The sequence below is a fragment of the Melozone crissalis genome, unplaced genomic scaffold, assembly GCF_028551555.1.
Source record: "Melozone crissalis strain CALT ecotype California unplaced genomic scaffold, PUWL_Pcris_2 ptg000042l_1, whole genome shotgun sequence".
In the NCBI taxonomy this organism is placed as follows: domain Eukaryota; kingdom Metazoa; phylum Chordata; class Aves; order Passeriformes; family Passerellidae; genus Melozone; species Melozone crissalis.
Window position 1 is genome coordinate 60,802,207 of NW_026535820.1, and position 20,860 is coordinate 60,823,066.

At 41.6% G+C, this 20,860-nt stretch overlaps 1 protein-coding gene across 1 annotated transcript in view; it reads left to right on the forward strand.

Annotated features, from left to right (window-relative positions):
- Nucleotides 1-16,886: 16,886 nt before the first annotated feature.
- RNF144B (ring finger protein 144B) overlaps nt 16,887-20,860 on the forward strand; it is a 48,243-nt gene continuing 44,269 nt past the window's right edge. The window contains exon 1 of the mRNA XM_054285134.1: nt 16,887-17,178. The gene's annotated coding sequence lies outside the window, so the exon portion shown is untranslated. The remainder of the gene's footprint in view (nt 17,179-20,860) is intronic.

Genomic DNA, 20,860 nt, shown 5'->3' on the forward strand with positions numbered 1-20,860 from the left:
TGCATCCTCTTCTGTCATGCCAAGGCCTTTCTGTAGGTGGAAGGTAGGGCTGAGAACCTCAGTCTGAGGCAGCAGCACTGATCCTCTTAGACAGCTTCTTATTGGCTTCAATAAAGTGCATAAAACTTAATATCACACTTAGTGGCTATTTTTTCTCTTTTGAGTTAGCTGTGCAAGTAAAGTCCCAGAAGCAGAAGTTGTGCAATGAAAATAATTATCTCAGGACATTTTGAAGGGTAAATTTTCTGGTAAGTCTGTCATGCTGACGTGTTTCCTGAAAAGAAGCAAAAAGAAGCATCTCAGCAGCCTTCTCAAGAGACTAGATTTTCTGCTTTCAAAGAAAACACAGTGTGTGCAACCACCCTATGTATCCCTTTGTTGGTCCATCTTCCCTCTCATGGTGTTGGACTCACTGCCCAGCTTGTAGTGGTTCTGCCAGGTTGGAGGAGACAGAGCTCAGGTCCAGTTCATCATGTTCAGCTGCTGCTGGTCACCCCTCAGTGCAGGTGTAGCACCAGGCTGGCAGGAGTTGGGAGGGAGGAAGGATGAGTGAGGTGACTCTGGGAAGGGGAAGGGCACAGAGAGGAGGCAGTGGAGAAATACTGTGGGAGGACACTGGGGCAGAGCTCTGTGTGTTGGAGCAGTTCAGGTATTGTGCAAGATTGCTATGAGGGAACATGGGCAATACAGCTGTGTTGCGCTGGAGGGCTCAGGCACTGCATTACACTGTGGGTGCTAAATGTAGGACATGATTCTGAAGGAAACCAGGCTTCATTAGTCCTGCTATTCCCTGGGTGACTTACAGAACAGTAGGCATGCTTTGACATATGGCTGTGTACCAGCAAAACTTTGTGTGAATGACTGGAAGACTGAGTGCTTTCTTTTGTTCCAAAGACACATTTTCATTTCTACAGAAAATGGAATTATTGAGGGCCTGCTGAGGATAGAAAGCCTGTAATTTATCGGGGAACTGCACTGGTAGGCATATCTAATCTGCCTAATCCATTGCCATTAGCATTGAACAGACAAAATGTTGAAAGCATACCTAAGCCTGCTGGTGACACAAAAGCGCCTAAAGCTAAATAGATTTTTTTGTTTCTTGAGATTTATAGCTCACATATGTTTGTTATACAAAAAAACCCAAATCCAACTGAATAATATTACTGTAACTTAGTTAAAGCTTTTCTATTGACAGTATAAATCATGAGGACAAAGCTAGATTCCCTTTTATGTGCCTTTAGAATATTGATATAAAAATAGATCTTTTTCTGTTCATATTTCTTCACAATAGTTTAAAAGAATGCAGAGGCAGTTGCTCTACTGAAATGTATCTTTAAAATTGAGACTGGCATGTAGTTGCATCAAAAGGGAAATTCAAGCTCTTCTCACAAGCCACAGTTTTGGAGGGGATGGAATCATATTTGGTCCTTGTATGCAACTTCTCTGCTGATTTGCCCACTGAATTATTTCAAAAGGATACTTTTTTCTAACATTCACAAATGTGATTGTTTAACAATGTTATCCCACACATTGTAATTCAGAGCAAAATAAAAAGACAGAGGAGTGAATAAAGCAGCTATGGTCAGTGTGGAAAAACAAGCAAACAAAAAAAAAGGTAAAGTGTAGTTTGGTGCACTGTTTGGTGCTCTGGATCTCAAAGGCATTTATCCTGCAAGTGAGCCACTGGGAACACCAATAACTTCCTCCTCCAGCAGCATCTATCTGATTTCAGTGAACAAAGATCCTCATGAACCTGTTTGGTGTGGTCTGATGAGATAATGTGTTAAATCCTGTGATAGCTGGTCCTAATTGCACACCTCTTCAGACATTATTCATCTTTTACGCAGTAGTGTGTTTTTCTTCAGCCTACTAATGCCAGACACCATCCAGTTATCACAGCTCTTAATTTGCATTCTCTCTTTAATGTTTTCTGTGGTTTTTTTTACTGTGGTAGCTTTGACTGAGTAGTCTTCTATTTTATTGACTATTCCCCTTTTAAGCTAGGGTAAATAATAACTGTGACCTGCGTTTTGAAGCGTTCAGTATTTATTTTGTTCTTGAAGATCCACTGAATAACTGGTCAGAGCTGGTTTTCAGGTGACTTTGTAGCATGCTCATTTAGCATTTTGCTCAGCAGCTCTTTGAAGGAGATGGGGTACAGAAGCAAAGGGCTTTTATCACCTTTTTTTTTTTCACTTCTTGGAAATCTTATTGGAAATTCACACACAGTGCTAGGATGCATTAGTGATTTTGCCTTTTGCAGAAGTTGAAAAGTTCATTAGATACCATCAGGTTTGTTTTGTGCATGATACTAAGACAAATAATGCAATTGTATGATCAAAATACTTGACTAAAGGTTGTCCAACACTCCAGATGTTGGTAACATGCTGTGTGAACTTTTTGACTTTCAGGCCAGACCCCTCTGTCTGTGGTTTTTTTGTTTTACTGTAGTTTTACCCAACATGGAGCAGTTGTCCCAAGAGGAAGTCTACAAATGTAGCATTGCCCAGAAGAGGCTGAATAGCTGCAGGGAGCACAAATAGGCCAATACTGTTTCCTTGCAGTGGGTGTCAATATGGGGGGAAGGGACTGAAATATATATATAAATATAAAAGAGAATAGCTTGTTCAATTGAGTCAGGCTGGCAAAAAAGATTAATTGTTCTCACTTGGAAATGGAGGGAGAGCTCTGGAGGCCATGATGATTCTCAAAGGCTGAAATCTTTCCCAGTGTCTAAAATCATGGCAAGGCAATGCTCAAGAGTTATCTGAGCTTCAGGGTAGCAGAATACTGTTCTGCACACACATCAAGAGTTTCAATTACTCTGGCAGACAGTATTGAGTAGTATTGAATCTGCCACTTGAGTGGAGGCAGGCTTGATAAAGACAGCATTCATGATAATTAAATGGCTCAAACGGACTTGGAAAAGAGAAACGTGTCTGGCTAAGGACTAGGACAGTTGATCCCTTGCTGACTTTGTCAGCAGGGCTTGGGACTTTGTATCCAAGAAAAGGCAAAGCTTTGTGTGACACTGCAAGGGGACTGAGTCAGGAGATCACTAATCTGTCAGTCTGGCTACTGCCAACCCCAGTGACAGACAGACACACAAACAGATGCTTTCTAGAGCCTGGTCTCTGCATTCTTTTATGTCTGTTTTTCAGGAAGCTAATCCACACAGAACTGTTCCTACAGAGTGGTCTGTGGAGCGCTCCTTGATTTCATGGCATTTAAACACTCTGCTTTGTTTCTATCTCCTAACTAAGAGCTAATCCCTCCTAGAATAGTTTCCTTGTATCATTTTTCAGGACAATCAGTTACTGAGGCTCCGATTGCAAATGCCAGGGAAAGTTCCTCTCAGTTGTGCACGTCAGCAAAATTCCTTTATTAAGGTGACTCCCATTGTGGAGGAAGGCTGCATGGCAAAACAGAGACTCTGCCAGAAACACCTCCGCATCTGAGGTGTTGGCAATATTTGTGTCATGATGAAGTAATTGGAGCACCCTACTGATTGCTAAAACAGGTTCTCCCCAGACCTGTCTGAAACAGTGAGGATTTTTGAGGTGGTGGTGAGGGAGGGTTGGTGGATGAACTAGGAAAAGCTGAAAAGGGAGAAAGTCTCCCAGGAATTGTTCATTTAAGGCCATGCAGGGACTGTCAGCTTTGTGATAAAATGTTTGACATCAACTGATGCAGGAGTGCTTCATGGGATGGGGCTATTGAGTCTGGAAAAGTGTTCTGGGCAATGGATAAAATCTACTTGAAAAAGTTTGTTGTTGTTTTGGGGATTTTTTGGGTTTTTTTGAAGTGACAAAATGACTGATTCTGGAAACAAGTGAAAGGAAATGTGTGGTTTTGTTGTGGGTGTTTTTCAGGCATTAGGTGTTACCATCAAACATCCTGTGGTGCTGGCTGTGGCTGTTCAGCTGTTTGTACAGTCCCTACACTGGCCTGTAGCTCGTGCTGAGAACCCTCTCTCCCACCCAGAACCTTTCAGCAGGGAGGATTGCTGCTTCTCCTCTCTACCTTTCTGATCCTCCACAACTCACTGCTACTCCCTTGTCTTCTGCCACCGATGTCATCCTTGCTTGTGTTGTTATGTTCTATGTGGGCCCATCTATAAAAAAAAGCACTTTGCCTTATTATTCATAAAGGAAAATCTCTTCTTTCAGCTTCTTTGCTTCCTCTATGACTTGTACCAGTGGCTAGCCAACAGTGATGACTAGTTAATGCTGGTCAAGAATTGTAGCTATTTATTTTCTTAATGAGGAGGAAAGGAGGCTGAAGAAGAAATGTCAAATATTCAGACTGGTTTAATTGTGAACAAAGGTATCTTGTATCTTCTTCCTGTCACATTCTTCCTGCCTTGCTTTTTGTGTTATTTCACAACTCTTCCTCTGGTTTCCTCTGACTGCAACTCAGACTGTGAACTCTTTCTGACAGTGTGTTTGGGTGATGCCTTGCAGGGGACTGCAGTCTGAAGTAGGGTACAGAAAATCTGTAACATGAAAAGTATTGATACTAGGCTACTTCATAGTCTCACAAAGTACAGCCTCTTATCATTACTTTTAAAAGTAGAAATGTTAGCTGTTAGGAATTGTCAAATAGGTGTTACCTGAAGGAGTTGCCTTCTGATAATCCTATGCACACATTAATGACAAACATTAAAATGTCATGGTCATGCACATTACATTGGCAGTAGCACAGGAACCCAGATGTAAATACTGAAGAAAAAATTGTTTGTTCAACACATTTCACAAGAAGGGCTTTAAGGCAAAAACAAGATCAAGCACACTGGAGCATGTTATATATTTTTACAGATAAAAATAGTCATGAACTAGTGCCATATTCACAGTGGGATATTTGGGATTTTGTTTACTGATGGAAGTAACTATTCTGAAGAAAAGGTGAAAAGATTTTAGACTTTTAGAATAGATTCAGACAGGTTTCAGACAGGTAGTGCAGGAAGTTTTAGGAACTGTCTGCCAAACATTTTGTGTGGCTGAGATAACAAGATAGAAAGGGCATGAGTCAAAGGGAAGATGGTGGGAAGGTGGGAGGAAGAATACAGGAAGAGATTCAGAAACAAGAGGTATCAGTGGCCCCTTGGTTCCTCTGCAAGCATTTGTATTTATTTTGTATTAGCATCTAATATTTAGGCAGGTAGAATGTATATGGCATTTATCTCTTCTACCTCAGTTTGGCAGGAATGTAGACACTTTGTGTTATTTGAATGATCATTTGTATTATCTTCCAAACAAATATACTTCATCAGATCAGTGATGTTCACTAGAAAACTTATTTTTATAGGGACTAACTTTTCATTTTTGAATTCACTCCATATTTCCCTTTGAAAATTTGTGTTTCACTGCTTTGCCCTTGAATGCAAGACACTTTTCAGTCTGTAGCAAAGCACACGGGACAGCTGAGGCATGTGTTGTATACTTTGTATACAAGTAAGTAAGTGGTGTTACAGATGATAAAATTACTGTGCTTTTCCAAGGTCAGAGGGTGTTTGTGGCAAAGCATAGAAAAGAAGAAGAAAAAATTCTAAACCTTTTATTTGTGCTCCAGGTGTTTTTTGTTAAAGAGCTGGAAAGCCTATTGCAAAACTCCTGAAGCTGACTTCCAATGGTCAAAACCAGCATGTCAAATGAAAGTGTTTCCTCTTTTCTTCCTACTGTGTATAATGAAACTGAAAGGCTGGGTACTCTCCACACCTTTGGAGACTACCCAGTAAAGAGCCCTGACTTCTGCTATGATTTTGTGAAATAATCAGTCTAATCCTTAAAGGTTTGAGCTGATTTAAGTCTCATGCTTAACTGAATTTCTTAGGGAAATAGAGCTCATGTGGATTACACTATTTGTCTACTGATATGCTTGACAACTTTCTGAGCCATAGATGTAAAAAGGCAGGCAGGACTCCCCTTTTGTACATTTTCTGGTACATCCAGTCAAAAAACCAGCATCACATATAAGGCTCACTAATCAGTGTGCGTGTGGGGCAGTGCAGTTTATGACTGCTCCAGGGGCACTTTGGAAGCAATACCAGGGAACTAGGGTTATTGTTTTAGTAGTCGTAAGGCACATAAATCCTTAGAAGCCAGGCTTTGTCAGTTTTGCTGCTCAACCACTTTTTCACATACAAGTTTGGAGCATAAAATTTGCTGAATTAATAAACCTCCATTCCTGAGGAAAACCATGGTTTGCAATGCCTTCTGAGTGAGGAAAATAATTTACTCACTGACTGTTTTTCAGCCACATGCTGCAAACACTTGTACAACTGTTCATTATTTTAAATTCATAAGCTTTTGGGAATCTTTTCACAATAGAAAAAATAAAGTTGTTTGGCAATGGATGGTATAGAGAGCAGAGATCTTGATCAGCAGTTTAAGGACGCTTTAATGTGAGAGAATCTTAAACCTTCATGCAGTGCCAATAACAGAGTTTGTGTGGTCTAGACAGAGTGATGGATGGGCCTTGTGGCCCATAATAGTACTGAAACTCAAAACATCTTGGTATGTGAAGTGTTGCACATTTGGGTTATCACTAAGAGATAAAAAATTTATTGCGCACTTGTTGCCATTTGAAGGAGGCTGAAGCAACTTCTCTGTTTCCTGGAAAGACAATCAAAGAATGGAAGCACATTATTGGAATTTTTCCTTCACAGTCACTATCTCCATTCCCGTCATACTCTGCTGTGTTTAGGGGAAATTAACTGCAGCAGAACATCCAGAGAACATCTGATTTCCTGTAAAACATTAATTTTATTTATTCTTCCTATGTGTTTTTCAGTTATTTCCTCTCCTTCCTAGTCCTATTGACAACAAAAGAAATCACACAAAAGATCAGCTGTTGGCTTTATGTAAAATATTGCATCAAAATAATGATTCATTAGAAAAAGATTTCACACAGTAAACACACTCACAAATACCCACTCGGGCCACAAAAACAAAAATGTTATCAATAAGGACAAAGGAAGTTGTTATTTTAATTTTTGAACAGTCTTGATTCATGTTTCCTGTCATTTTCCTTGGGGAAAGAGAAACAATTATCCTTAAATAAACAATTTAACAGAACTGCCAGAAATTCTTCAAATCCTTAAACCAGTACTATCAGGAATAAATCCATAGTTGAAATAAGCTATGTTCTCCTGCTGTCCAAATTTGGTTTCCACATACAAGTTTGAGTGCTACATCTCACATCATGATCTGATACTGTTTTTAACCCAAAGGTGAGAAGCCATTGTTGTAGACCCTGTTCCTGTGGCATAGGGTGATGATCACCCTATTTCAAGAAGATCTCAGGTGGAGTTTCTTGGTTCTTACCAAGTTGTGCTGTATAATTACTCTTAGGTTTGCTCAGTAGGAAGCAGCCTGTTTGTTCCATTTTTGTCAGCCCAGAGAGATGCTTTGTGCTGAAGTCTCTGGCAGCTTGCTCCCTGGGACACCCAGAGACTGGTGGGATGTTTGTGATCACCAGGAGGGGTGCTGGGGATGCTACATGTCTAGATTTTGACACTGAGCTTGTTCTCTGCAAGGCTATTGGGAAGTGCTGTTTGTCATCTTTTTGTTTATGTTGTTCAAAAAGCCATGAAGATATACAAAGCTAAAAGGTCTTAATGTTCTTTCATACAATGTTAGAAATATTCTGTAAATGTGTATGATTCTTCTTCTCTTTCACTTGCTTTTTTTTCAGTGTATCAAATGTACTCTATTCATGAACCAAAACCAGAAAGACTGGAGAGTGTTATGCTCAGTCTCTTCATGCTGCTAATTTCATATTCAGGAGAGTCAAATGGTTTCCCTGCCTTTGGCTTCTGTTAGAATTATGGAGCATCTTGGCTTGAAGGGACGTGTCTACTACAACTCTCCTGCAATGAGCAGGGACATCTTCAACGGGCTGAGGTCTCTCAGAGCCACATCCAACCTGACCTAGAACAGGAATGGGGCATCACCAGCTTCCTAGGAAATTGTTCCAGGGTTTTACCACCCTCAGTTCCTAATATCTAATTTAAACTGACTCTCAGTTTAAAGGCATTCCCCTTTGACCTATCACTACTCGCCTTTGTAAAAGGTTTCTCCCTAGCTCTCATGTAGGTCCCTGGAAAGTGCTATAAGGTCTCCCTGAACCCTTCTCTTCTCCAGGCTGAACAACCTCAATTCTCTCAGCCTGTCTTCATAGGAGGTGTGCTCCAGCCCTCTGATCATCTTTGTGGTCCTCCTCTGAACTCACCCCAGCAGGCCCATGGCCTTCTTGTGTGTGGGACCCAGGAGGGGCAGGCATCACTGCAGGTGGGGTCTCATGAGAGCAGAGAGGGGGAGAATCCCCTCCCTCACTCCGCTGGCCATGGTTCCTGTTACGCAGCCCTGCGTACAATTGGCTTTCTGGGCTGCAAGTGCACATTGCTGGGTCACGTCCAGCCTCTCATCCACCAAACCTTCCTTGAACTTAATGCCGGGTTCCTCTTTAAACTTCATGTTCTCTCACACCTCCTCGGCAGATTTCAGGATCCTGGAAGTTTCTTCCCATCTGCCTTCTGCAGGTGGGATCTGACCTAGCTTTGCTTGTTTGGTAAGTGAGAGAGGTGTCAGGTTCTACCTTGCAAGTAGGCCAGTTGTTTCTCCTTTTGTTTAAAGTCTCTTTCTCTTCTTCCACAGTGCAGCATTTCCATTCTCTGTGATTTAGGATATTGTTTTTCCCAAGCTATGTAAATTGCAAGCATGTAGAGAGTTATCCTAAGGATACAATAAGAAGAAATTTAGTTTAGAAAAATTTACTCACAGTCAGAGGTCACTAAACAGATTTCTTCACCTTGTAAGACAGAACTCATGGAAAGTAAAAATTCAGAGTTCACACTTAAAAGCTTTATTTATATATTATATATATTTGTTTATATTGTATAATGCAAAGTAATTCTCAGTGGAAACAGATTTATTGATGCATTTTGCCTTGACTATGTTTTGTCATATCCCAGGAAGTATATATACATGTATAAAATCAAAACTTGGAGGAAATACTTGATCTGTTTAAATTTCTTCCTGATGAGTATAAGGCAGTTAAGTGGAGCCAGGGGCTTTTCAAAGATGAAGTCAAGCTGAACAAAAAGATGAGCTCACTTATAATTTCTTCAATGACCGCAGATAGTACTGAAACAAAAAACACTATTTGCTTGGATTTTAGCAGTGTTTGGAAAACCAAAGGTTTTGGTATTTCACTTGCCCTCCTGCCCCTGATCGGTCTTGTAAAACTCAGATTTCTTTTCCTAGAGATTCTCTCTGCCCAACTGGGTATCCCTAATTTTATAAGAGTCTTAAACAAATTGCTAGGTTAAAAGCACATATTTTTAATGAAGTTACCTGGCAGTTAACATAAAAATAAACATTAACAAAAATTGTAACATACACAAATTTAAATTAATTTTTAACAGACACAAAAATAAACATTAAGTAAACACTTCCCAAATTATTTCAGTACAACTGAATAAATTTTTATGTCACTTGCAGCAAGCAAGCCACGTGCTTGGTTTTGAGTTCCCACTATCCTAATTTTGGAATTGTTGACTTTAACAACTGCTTGCTAGCTGGTGTGTGGAAGGTGTCCTTTCAAGGAGATTGTTGTAATTGCTGTCTGCTCTGCTCTGAGCAAAGAAAAAAGTTTTATCACTATCCTAACGAGAATGTGAAGCAATCTTGGATTTTGTTACTACAGTTGTGATGTGATAAGAATGCTGCCAGCAAACAGTTGCACATGTTTTAACACTTTGCTGCTTCTCATCTGGGAAGTGGTACTGTGTCCTTGTTGGATGCTGCCATTACAAAGCCTAAAGCAGCAGGCAGAAAACAGGATCACTCAAACATTGCCCTGCTGTGGTGCACTGAGAGGCTGAAATCCTTAGAAACTATTAGTTGTGTTACCTGACCAGGTAATTGAATTCCATAGAGAGAAAAGTGGATCTGAACAAATCTTTTCATACCTGGTCTCATCACAAAAGGGCGAGATGTGAATTCTGGTGGAGAAAGGAGACTGTAAAAGGGGAGTGGAATGGCATGGAGACCCTTCCTAGAAGTTGACTAAGGAGAGGGATGCTGGGAGAGAGGATCAAGTTCTTGGTTTTCCCCTATAGGTATGCTTCAGCTCCATTATTTCCCTGCATAGCCAGTCCTTTGGAGTAACCCCTCTCCATCCCCTCTTGGAAAATACTTCTCACCCTAAATAAATCAAAGGCTGTGTGTGTCATACTTAAATACTAAAGAAAATTTATGACTCAAAGGTATATATTAGCTCCTCACCTTGGCCCTTCCTGCCAGATGTCAGTGAAAGTCCTCTTGTTGGCTTTTATAGCCATAAAATTAAGTGCCTCAGCTCTGTCTCATCTCTGACTTGCCCATCCTTGGCTTCAGAGATTAGTTAAATCAACCAAGTCTGGGCTGAAATGTTTTATTAGGCGCCCCCTGCCACCCTCTCCTCCAAATTCTACCTGTCTTATAAATCTGTACATAGAGTCTCATCAGGCTAAGGCAAAACCATCACCTAGGAGACTGGCTTGGGTTGGAAGGAATAAAGCTGTCTCTTACTATTTCCAAAAAAAGCAGTCAAGAGCTTGAGGCAGGACAGAAAACACAGTAGAATCAGAGACATGAAAACAGTGCACATTTTTATCTCATGACAAGGACAGGTTGATGACCTCCTCTGTTACAGAGGAAGCTTCCTGTATTGGCTGCCAGGATGGTTTTTCCCCTCTCAGTTTTTAAACTGATGGTGATTCTGATGTCTGAAATAATTGCAATTCCAGGTACATTACCAAAACACTTTGTTAAAAGTCAACAGAATGTGTCATTTTGGGCACACAATCAAAAGGAGAAAAAAAATCTATGCATGATTGAACGTCTGTGCCATGCTCTGAAGTTAGCTATAAGCACTGTTAATAGAAAAGAAATTAATTTATCTGAGTCTTAGGTTATCTCCATTCAATCATTATATTCTCTTGTTAAAAATGTGTGCTAACTTTAAGAGAAGGCAGGAGAAGAGGACAACTTCTCTTTCATGTGTAATTAGTGTGGTTCCTTCCATGCTGCTTTATAAATTACTCTTTTCACATCTAGAGAATCTCACCTGTTACCTGATGCCCATAAGAACTGAGCAACTCCACTTCTGTACGTGTAACACATGAATATGAGAGCAAAGCAAGCTGTTTGGTTCCATTTTATTTTTTATCATCAGTTCACGAGATGGTGCTGGCTTTGGGGGGGCTACATGGGCCCGAGAGGTGTCCCATGACCCTGGCTGCGGTGTCTCCAGAAGCAGTGCTGTCTCCTCATTGATGGCCACTGTGTGGCTGGGGAGGGACAGAACTGCCTTGTGAGGTGGTGGCTGGCATGCCTCGTGTCATAGGAGAAGGTCAAGGGGGAGTGAGACAGCAGCCTGCCCCTTCCCTGCGTCCCAGGTGCAAGGAGGTGGCTGAGGACGTGCCCTGGGCTGAGGGTGTTGCTCTGGCTGCCCCTGGGCTGGATGACTGCTGCTCACTGGCAGCTCATCAGTGTCTTACTTATGGCAGGCTCAAAGAAACTTAGCTTGTTTTCTTCTAGCAGGCTGGTTCTTCATGCACCTAGTGAGCAGGAAGGAGTTAGCCTAAGCAAAAATTTCTGTAGAGCTGTTCCAGAGCTGTTTGGTGCCAGTGGCAAAATGCCCATTCCTGGTGGTACTGCCAGTAGAGCTCTGCCACCAGGAGGTTTTGCTATGGGGGCAAATCCACTTTGTCTCTTTTGATGTTTCCAGATCTCAAGGAGAGACGTTGCACTGGAAGTCCAGTAATACACTGTCAAAGCCATCGGCCTGGATCTTTAAGCTGAAATTTCTAAGCACCTGAAACCCACCCACTGGGGTAGCAGGCTGACTTCTCATGGTTTTCTGCTGAGGCTCGATTTTATTTTTTCCCCTCTAGCACAGTTCTGTATGGATCAAATTCCAAAAGATACTTTAAAGTATAAACACAGGAAAAAATATGGCTGGAGAAGAAATATTGAACTTATGAAAGCCATATGATTTTGTTTGGAGATGATCCACTATGCCAACAAAGTCTAATGAATATTGCATTTTGCTTTGTTCGTAGGAACAGGATGAGTGTAAGTCACCTACCACTCTTCTTTGTGTCTGAGACAAATTCACTCATTTTTGAGATCATAATCATAAATGTTCAGTAGAGACAGTGGGCCATCCCACTCCCTTTTTTACTGTAAAATTAAAAGCTCTTTACATAGCACCTACAATTATTTCAAAATAATTTAACTTGATTTATTTCACTCTAATAGAAAACTCCTTATAATAAAGTTTTATGTTTTAGCTAAAGGGATTAATGAAGATTTTAAGCCTGGTTTGTCAGTGAGTGACTTGCATACCAAGTCAGAATTGTAGAACAATAGGGTTATTTAAACAGAAAAAGATGTGGTCCTGATTTTCTTGTAGCTATACTCATTAAAGCTTGTCTGCATGCAAAATATTACATAGCTCTGTATTTTTCTGCACTGTCATCTGATTTCTAGCACCGTGTGATTGTATAAATACATATATGGAATAGAGATCCCTTTTAAAAACATTTGGTTTATGAAGGTACCACAAATGACTTTTTATGGTGTAATTCCCCTTTAAAATAGTTCCCATTGAAGACAACTATTAATAGTCCATGACTTCAGGGGCGTCACACTTTCAACTTCAGATAATATATGTATACTCCCTGTGCAAAACCCCTTCCTGTTTTGTTTTCAGTATTGGTTATGTTACTCATTAGTATCTATTTTTGCTGTGAAACTGTCTCTCTCACATCTACAAATACTTTCTTTTTCCATAGCAAAATGGATTATTTGCATGTACACTAAATAAAATTGATTAGGACTCATTTTTTTTAGTCAGGCTCTGATTTTAAAAAGCTTGTTATAAAACCTGTTTTTATATTACACCTATGGATGCCAATTGCTTTTCAGGTGATTTGTTTTCTTTTAGTTGAAAACTGTGAAACAGGGTAGTGAAATTTTTTTTTTCCCCTCATAAGCTAATCCTATTTTCTTTATGTAGAATTACAATGAAACTGTTAGTTATACACTAACTCAGTGTTTTCACTCGCTGTTAATGGTATTTTGTTTGTGGGATGTCAGCGATCTTTTCACTGGTCACGCTATTACTTTTTTACCCATCTATGTCAAAAATTAATTAGCAATTTCAGTTAATGAAGAGCAGCTTAGTAATTTCTGAAGTATTTCAAGTCACTGCAAGGATGACACAGCCATGTTAGTAATTAACTAGGCCAGCCTTCATTCTTATTTTGGCTAGTAACTCAACTAAAAGTTTCCAGAGATAGTGCATTTTGACATCTCAAAGGCTCAGCTATTCCCCCATTCTGGAGGTATCAAAGCATCAGTTAAGCGTGTCCAAAAAATTAATTGGACCCTTTCAGTTTTGTGCTTTATATCACAGCTGTCCAAGAAGAAAGCAAGCGGGGAAAACTTAGCTTGTGCCTTGTCTGGAATTGTGTGACAATGTGAACTTTTCTATTTGCTGGCTCAGAAAGGAAGCCAATCAGTCTGGGTTAAGAGATTCAGGGATTTGAGCTGGGTAGCAATTTTAGCATGACTCATAACACTTCATAAAATTAGCTTGCCAAGAAGATGTGCTTCTGTGAAACTGTGAAGTACCTGGGCTCGAGGTACAGCTGGAAGAGAAATCATTTTGACAGAAGAGCTCATAAAAGTCCAGCTCACATCTTTGAGTGACGGCAATTGAAAGAATCATCAGTATTGATCATTTCAAGTCCTTATGGCCTGAGCTCCTGTACAGTGCCACGTCACCTTCAGCTCCCCTTTGCTGTGGAGATGCTGGAGAAGCACAGAAGTAGGGGCAAATACTGAAGAGAAGATGGAAGCAGAGGCATAGCCAGCTGTCCACAGAGCATCAGTAAGTGATTGTCCGCCGTGGAAATCCCGGCCCCACAGTTAAGGATTTGATACCCAAGAAGTGGAGTGCTTGAAACAAGCATTTCATAACATTTCCAGTTAATTAAATGTCTCGAGAAACATTATTTTTCTCACTAATTTTGTGATGTCTAAAGGAAAATAATTTTGTTGTAAGCAGTTTTGCACATTTATGGAATCACATTATAACTTGCATGGAGACAGTAGGAAATGGGATAAAAATACTATGGGATGTTTGTAGATGAAGTTTCCAGAATGTCTGTGCATTTTAATGTACTAAATCTAGTTTTCATAGTTTAGAAAAACATCCCCCCCAGATACAAGCTGGTCTCATCATTTATCTGAAAGGAAGATGGCTAACCTTTGTTGTAGTTCTGTCTCTTCACTGGTGGAGGATACTTCAGTGAAGCTTGTTTTTGTTTTGTTGTGCCAGCAGGGAGTAAGTACCAAACCAGATGCCACTTTTGCTACTCTGCTATTGGCAGCTGCCCTGCTCTGCTATTTTTCCTACACCTGCATGAATGACTTGATTTCCTTCATCCTCTCTCTCTCACCACTCTCCTCCTTGAGATAATTGCCTTTTGCTTGTTTATGTGCTGTGGTGGTGAGCACAGGGGCTGAGAACAGGAAGAGTTTTCCAGCTGATTTTCATCTGTGGCCTACCAAGTACTTGTGTGATGGAGGCAGAGTAGCAAAGGGGACAGCTGCAGGAGGAAAATACAGGAGCTGGAAGCAGAGGGAAGGTAGTGAAGAGAGTAGTGATAGAGGCTCAAGTTATTTCATACTAGAACAGAACATGGCGGATGAAAATCTAACCACAGAGAGAGAATAATTTTCTACTCGTAAAGTTTTCCAAAGAATTCCACATTTTCAGTACTGCTCTAGAGCCTAAAAAATAGCTCTGAGCCTTCAGTGTTTCTTGAGTCTTGTCTAGGACTGGCCACTGCTGAGAATACATATGTCTGCATCTGCTGGGAAATGCTCTCCTAGTTCAAGTGGCAGTAAATGTGACATGGATCTAGTTTGCCTAATCCTGTTGTAACCCTGTTGATGAACACCATAAGAATCAACAAGATCCCACATGTTAGAGCAGCTATATTTTTTTCTGGTTATTATTCCCTCCCTCCTTAAATATATATATAAATATATAAAAATTGTATTGATAAAATTATATATATTATATATATTATATAACTATATCTAAAATTATTTATAACACCCAGTGTTAAATAGATAAATTCTAAGTTTGTACTTATTCTGAGATGAAAAGAGTATATGACGGTATTTTGTATATATATTTTTTGTATATATATTCTGAGATGAAAAGAGTATATGACGGTGCTTTATATATGCTGTAATATAAAGGAATAATTCAGCAAGGAGGCTGAATTGAAGTTATACAAACTTTTTTTTTTTTTCCTTAAATTAATCTGATGCAGTATAATTGTCTGAAAATAACTAAAAGCTCAGCTGTGAGCTTTTATACACCCCGGAAGAAATGCCTATATATAATTTTTCACAGGAAAGTACTGAAGGCAAAATGCCAGCAATGATTGCATGAAGTACAAAGTAAATTTATTTCATCATAAGAAAATTGTAGATTAACATTTATACTTCCTTCTGTTTTTCTGCACTCTCTGCACTCTGATGTATCTATATTTTTTATCTGTGGGTGTGGTGCATTTCCTACAGCAGGAAAAGTTCTTGAGGGTTTGGTGTCATGTGGCACAATTAAATATTCTCCTGCTACTTGGCTGCTGTGAATCACACCCGTAGGTCTGGAATACGGAACTGCAGGATTCCCAACCCCTCTTGCACACAGGGACAGCTTAAAGAGTGTAATTTTAGTATTGACAGAGTTAGATGAGCACCATCATCATTAAACACTCAGATGTGAGATTACACGGTTACTCTACTTTTGAGTCTAGAATTTTTGCTCACTTCCCCTCCAACGTGAAGAAATCACTTTTTTTTTTTAAGATGACATTTTTCACAAGCAGAAGCCAGCGAGGTTTCAGACATCAGCAGCTATGCAAAGTGCTCTCCCCAAACAGGTTAATTTGGGAGGGCTCTGATGAGTGTCACATCTGAAAGAAGCCTCGCTGCTTTCAGTTTTACCTTGCGGGGCTGGGGTGGGAGCCCCGGCCGGGAGCTGCCCAGGGACCCCAAGCAGGAGGTGAGGGTGTTCCCTGGCTGGGAGCTGCCCAGGGACCCCAAGCAGGAGGTGAGGGTGTTCCCTGGCTGGGAGCTGCCCAGAGACCCCAAGCAGAAGGTGAGGTGTGCCCCGGCCGGGAGCTGCCCAGAGACCCCAAGCAGGAGGTGAGGGTGTTCCCTGGCTGGGAGCTGCCCCAGAGACCCCAAGCAGAAGGTGAGGGTGTTCCCTGGCTGGGAGCTGCCCCAGAGACCCCAAGCAGAAGGTGAGGGTGTTCCCTGGCTGGGAGCTGCCCGAGACCCCAAGCAGAAGGTGAGGTGTGCCCCGGCCGGGAGCTGCCCGAGACCCCAAGCAGAAGGTGAGGTGTGCCCCGGCCGGGAGCTGCCCGAGACCCCAAGCAGAAGGTGAGGGTGTTCCCCGGCCGGGAGCTGCCCGAGACCCCAAGCAGAAGGTGAGGGTGTTCCCCGGCCGGGAGCTGCCCGAGACCCCAAGCAGAGGGTGAGGTGTTCCCCGGCCGGGAGCTGCCCGAGACCCCAAGCAGAAGGTGAGGGTGTTCCCCGGCCGGGAGCTGCCCGAGACCCCAAGCAGAGGGTGAGGTGTTCCCCGGCCGGGAGCTGCCCAGAGACCCCAAGCAGGAGGTGAGGTGTGCCCCGGCTGGGAGCTGCCCGGGCGCCGGCGATCACCTGCGGCTGAAGTGAGTCTGGCATGGGAAGTAGGAAGTGCTGTGCTCACGCTTCCTGTACAAATAAATGCGGCTTTCCCACAGCCGCTGCATGCGGGCTGTGAGGCGCGGGTGAGATATAATGGCAACACGCGCTTAATAGCAGGGAGGGGATGGTTTCTCGCAGTGGCACAGGGGCTGGCAGACGAGCCCTGCTGCAGCCCTTAGAAGTGTTGAGCTGTCAGAGCGCCAGGGACGAGGAAGGGCGTGTGAGAGCGATCGGCTGCGCTCCTCGCTGCGAGCTGCGCGGCTCGGTGGCATCGTGGTTCCTTGGGAATGCCCGAGTCTGAGTGCAGCTGCTGAAAAGTCACACAGCTGGCACTGAGCGCTGCTCTCCTTTCAAGGTATGTTGGAATGCAGCTTTCTGTCTGTTTTAGGATACCTGCAAAGAACAGAAAGCCAGCATTTGCTTCTAATGGAAGAAAATGGAAAAGGCTTTTTTATCTTTTTTTTTTTCCTACCCCCCCCCCCCCCCCCCCCCCCCAAGGTAAGGACTAGAATGATTAAATAGCTAAAATAAATGTTATTTGTGGTTTGGCTAGAATCAAACTACGTGGTGCTTAGAGCTGAGGCAGAAGGAAACCTTGGTGTCCTGACTGTTAAAAGGCTGAAAATAAATAGACGTCAAGTACTTCCCAAAAGGGTGAAATGACTTTTGTCAGTGTAACTTTTGGAGAAATATATATGTGAAGTGTTTGAAAATGCTGCAGAATTAGGATATGTCTGTGTGAAAGGCAGTTGCTAAAATGGCTTATGTTTTAGTTTAAACAGAGGAACTTTCATACTGAAAAAATACCTGATTAAGCTGGAGGAAGCCTGAGTTTAAAATGCTGATACTTCCTCCTGGTTTAAAGGCATTTCTTCTGGCAGAGTTTCATGCAGCTGGTATCAGGAAGGAAAAAAGACCTTCATCTGTATTGTGCATGTGTTAACTTCTAATCTGTGTTAATGTACACTTCTAATCTGATCAGGGTTTAGGGTTATGTTGTTTATGTAAGCACATACAAAATCTGCCATACTTCAGTTTCCTAGTTTGCATTTAAATTTATTTTGATGCTGAGAATAGACAACTGCATTTACTGGAATGTTTGCCCTGCTTTCTCATCGTAAGGCTTTCTCAGTGCAAAGCAGCTTTAGTAATAAAGATATTTCAGTCTAGTTTATTTTAAAGCTCCGTATTTTCTGTAATACAAAAGCACTTTGCTTCCTAACTGCATGCAGCAATATCGAATGTCTTCCTTCAGAGAGCACTGTAAGTTGTAAAATATTTAGAATTACTATAGTAAAAAAAGCATTGCAGGGTGCCTTCGAATCCTCTTGGCCAATAGACACCGAATGCTTTAAAGAAGTAAATTTTAGCAGAGATAAACAAGCTGTGACTGAAAATACCCCCATGCAACTTTCCATGTGCCTGTGAGCAGGCAGAGCAATCTGATATGTTTGGCTGCCCTCAGCCTGAAGGGCAAGCGGTCTCGGTTAAGGGCAGGCACTGCGTTTGAGATTCCAATATTTACGGAAACAGAAGTTTCAAAATCTTGTTTTAAATATTTTTCAAAACAAGCAGATTGTCCTGATGCTTGTCCTGTATAGGACTTGTCTGTGCCTGAATGTGAGTGGGTGTCTGGGTTGTTGCTTTAACATGAAAGTGGCTGAAACGCTTCCATCAATGAACATAAGCTATTTTGGATAAAGAACTGCACATTGATAAGGCTGCATGGCTGCAGTTATGCTGCTGAAAGTAATGCTTTAGATTATGGATTGACAAGTGTATGTTTGCAGAGTGTCTAAAGCTGTAGTAAAGTGGAGGTATTCTTTCAAAATAAACCACAGCTACTCCAGAGCCAAGCAAGTGTGATGACAATCAAACTTCTTTTCTCCCATGCATCTTACTGGCTGATGGGGGTATTTCACACAAAGTCCTGTCTGCTCACGTCAGGACACAGAAACCTCCCTTGGCTTCATGTGGAACTAGCATTTGGCAACCTGGAATAGTTTCTGCTCCCCATGCTGAGGTACATTCTGCATGCACCTCAGTGGTAGTTGTGGGCTTCTTTCCTGCAGATGTGACATTTTGGTGATTCTGTTTGTGTGGTAGTATGCCTTGGAGCAAAAGTTAGCAGTATAAATAGCAAACAATATGGAGTTTTTTCTTTCTAGCTAGGTTTTTTGATTGCACTCTATTCTCTAAATGCTTCATAACCTTTGTAGAAATAAACAGTGTGGACGTGATTGTCTGCCCTTTCCCTTTTGGTGGAGGAAAGTGTCCATATTATTGTGCACATACTTGTCCATATTATTATTGTGAGTTTAAAATGCAACTGTGAGAATCAGCAAACCCCTCTGTAGGGAAACAAGCAGTGCTAATGCTTAACCTGGTTCCCAGCTCATTAGTATGCCTCTGATATCATCTGTGGTGTGAGCCTGAGCCCTGTGCCTGCAGTTCACCCTGTTCAGACCTTTCAGTGACTGAGACCCAGTGGAGTGTGTTGCTTTGATGTAGCTTGAAAGAACTTCTACAGACTTGCTGTCCCTCTTCTGGAGTGGGGAGTTTTCTTGAATGTGCCTGTAACTTCACAGTGCCTATAGGTTGTACGTATCAGATCCATAAATATCTCCTGGGCTAGTAGTACTGTGACATCTGAGACCATAATTACAGCTCTGGGCCCATGGATATCTCAGGCACACGTGAACAAAATACTGTGGCAGGCTGCCAGTGTTGCTGTGAGCTGAGTCCATCAGACCTCCTTGCATATCCTAAAGCAGACTTTGCCTTCAGCTTTGTGAGGCTGAAAGTGATTCTGGAGCTGTGCTTTTCCTCTGGTACTTGCCCAGAGCTGGGTATATTTCCCTTCTCTTCCTCTGGTTTCTCCATGCCAAAGCGGAGCCCAGTATAATGCACTTCACAAATCGTCTTCTTTGCCCTTACATTCATTCCATTTGAAATCTGATCTTCTTTTGGTTTGCAAAAGGAAACATTGAAGAAAACAAGAAAGAACAGATCCAAAGGGAAAAACAGCAGTGATATTAAGCTCAGCCTCTAGCATTCTGTATTTCTGCTGAAGCATAGCTGAGCTGCAGTGCTAGACTATGAGCCTTCTCACTTGACAGAAGCACAGGTCTGAGGGCCATCGTACACTGCAAATTTACCTAGTCTTGGACAAACATTTACAGAGATGCTTGTGCCAAATAACTTTGTGCTGATCAGTAAGAAAATAGTGTTCAGTAATTGTTCTGTGTCTCTTCTAAATAGTTTCGGCTCAGTGGGAACTGAGTGGGCTTTACATTCATAAAGTAGGTCACTGCTAGGAGATACTAAAACACTAAAAAAAAAAAAAAAAATCTCAGATTACAAAGGTCCTTATCCTTCTCTTCCTGCTGAAGTAGAACTTTTCCAACTCCTAGTCTTCCAGGAGGAACAGAGGTGCCAAGTAGAAATTTTTAGGCTCCAGAGCATAACTAGGTTAATTGCATTGCAAACATACTTTCAAATAAAAATGCAGCTATGTAAAAAAACACTTTTTTTTTGAAGTTTCCTAGATCTCTTTGTATGTATTTGTACTTGTGCACAATGACATATGTGTTGCTCATTTTTAGTTTCTTTTATTCTATTGTAATAACAAAAAAATGTCATTAGTTTCCTGAGATCTGGGTGGGTTTTTTTTCTATATTTTTAGGGGAATCTGCTCAGCCTGCAAGGGAAAACCTATAATATGTAGTTAGAAAGGTCACCAGTGTACCTTCTGCTTTGAGTGTCCTTGATTCCTGCAAGCACAGTTCCAGCTTTGGTTGAGTTTGGGCTAACTTAGCATCCTTGCTCCTTCTGAGTGAGTCAGTATCTCTCTGGAGTCAATATCTCTTTGGAGTCCCAAAGCCAGCCAGCAGCAGGCCCAATGATTTGGGACACATGAATCTGGGTCACACTTTTGGGTCTATGCACATTAGAACAAATTCCCTGCATGGAGTTTCTTCCTGTGTATTTCCCAAGCCTGTTGTAGGCACAGCCATCAGGGGTACGCGTTATATATA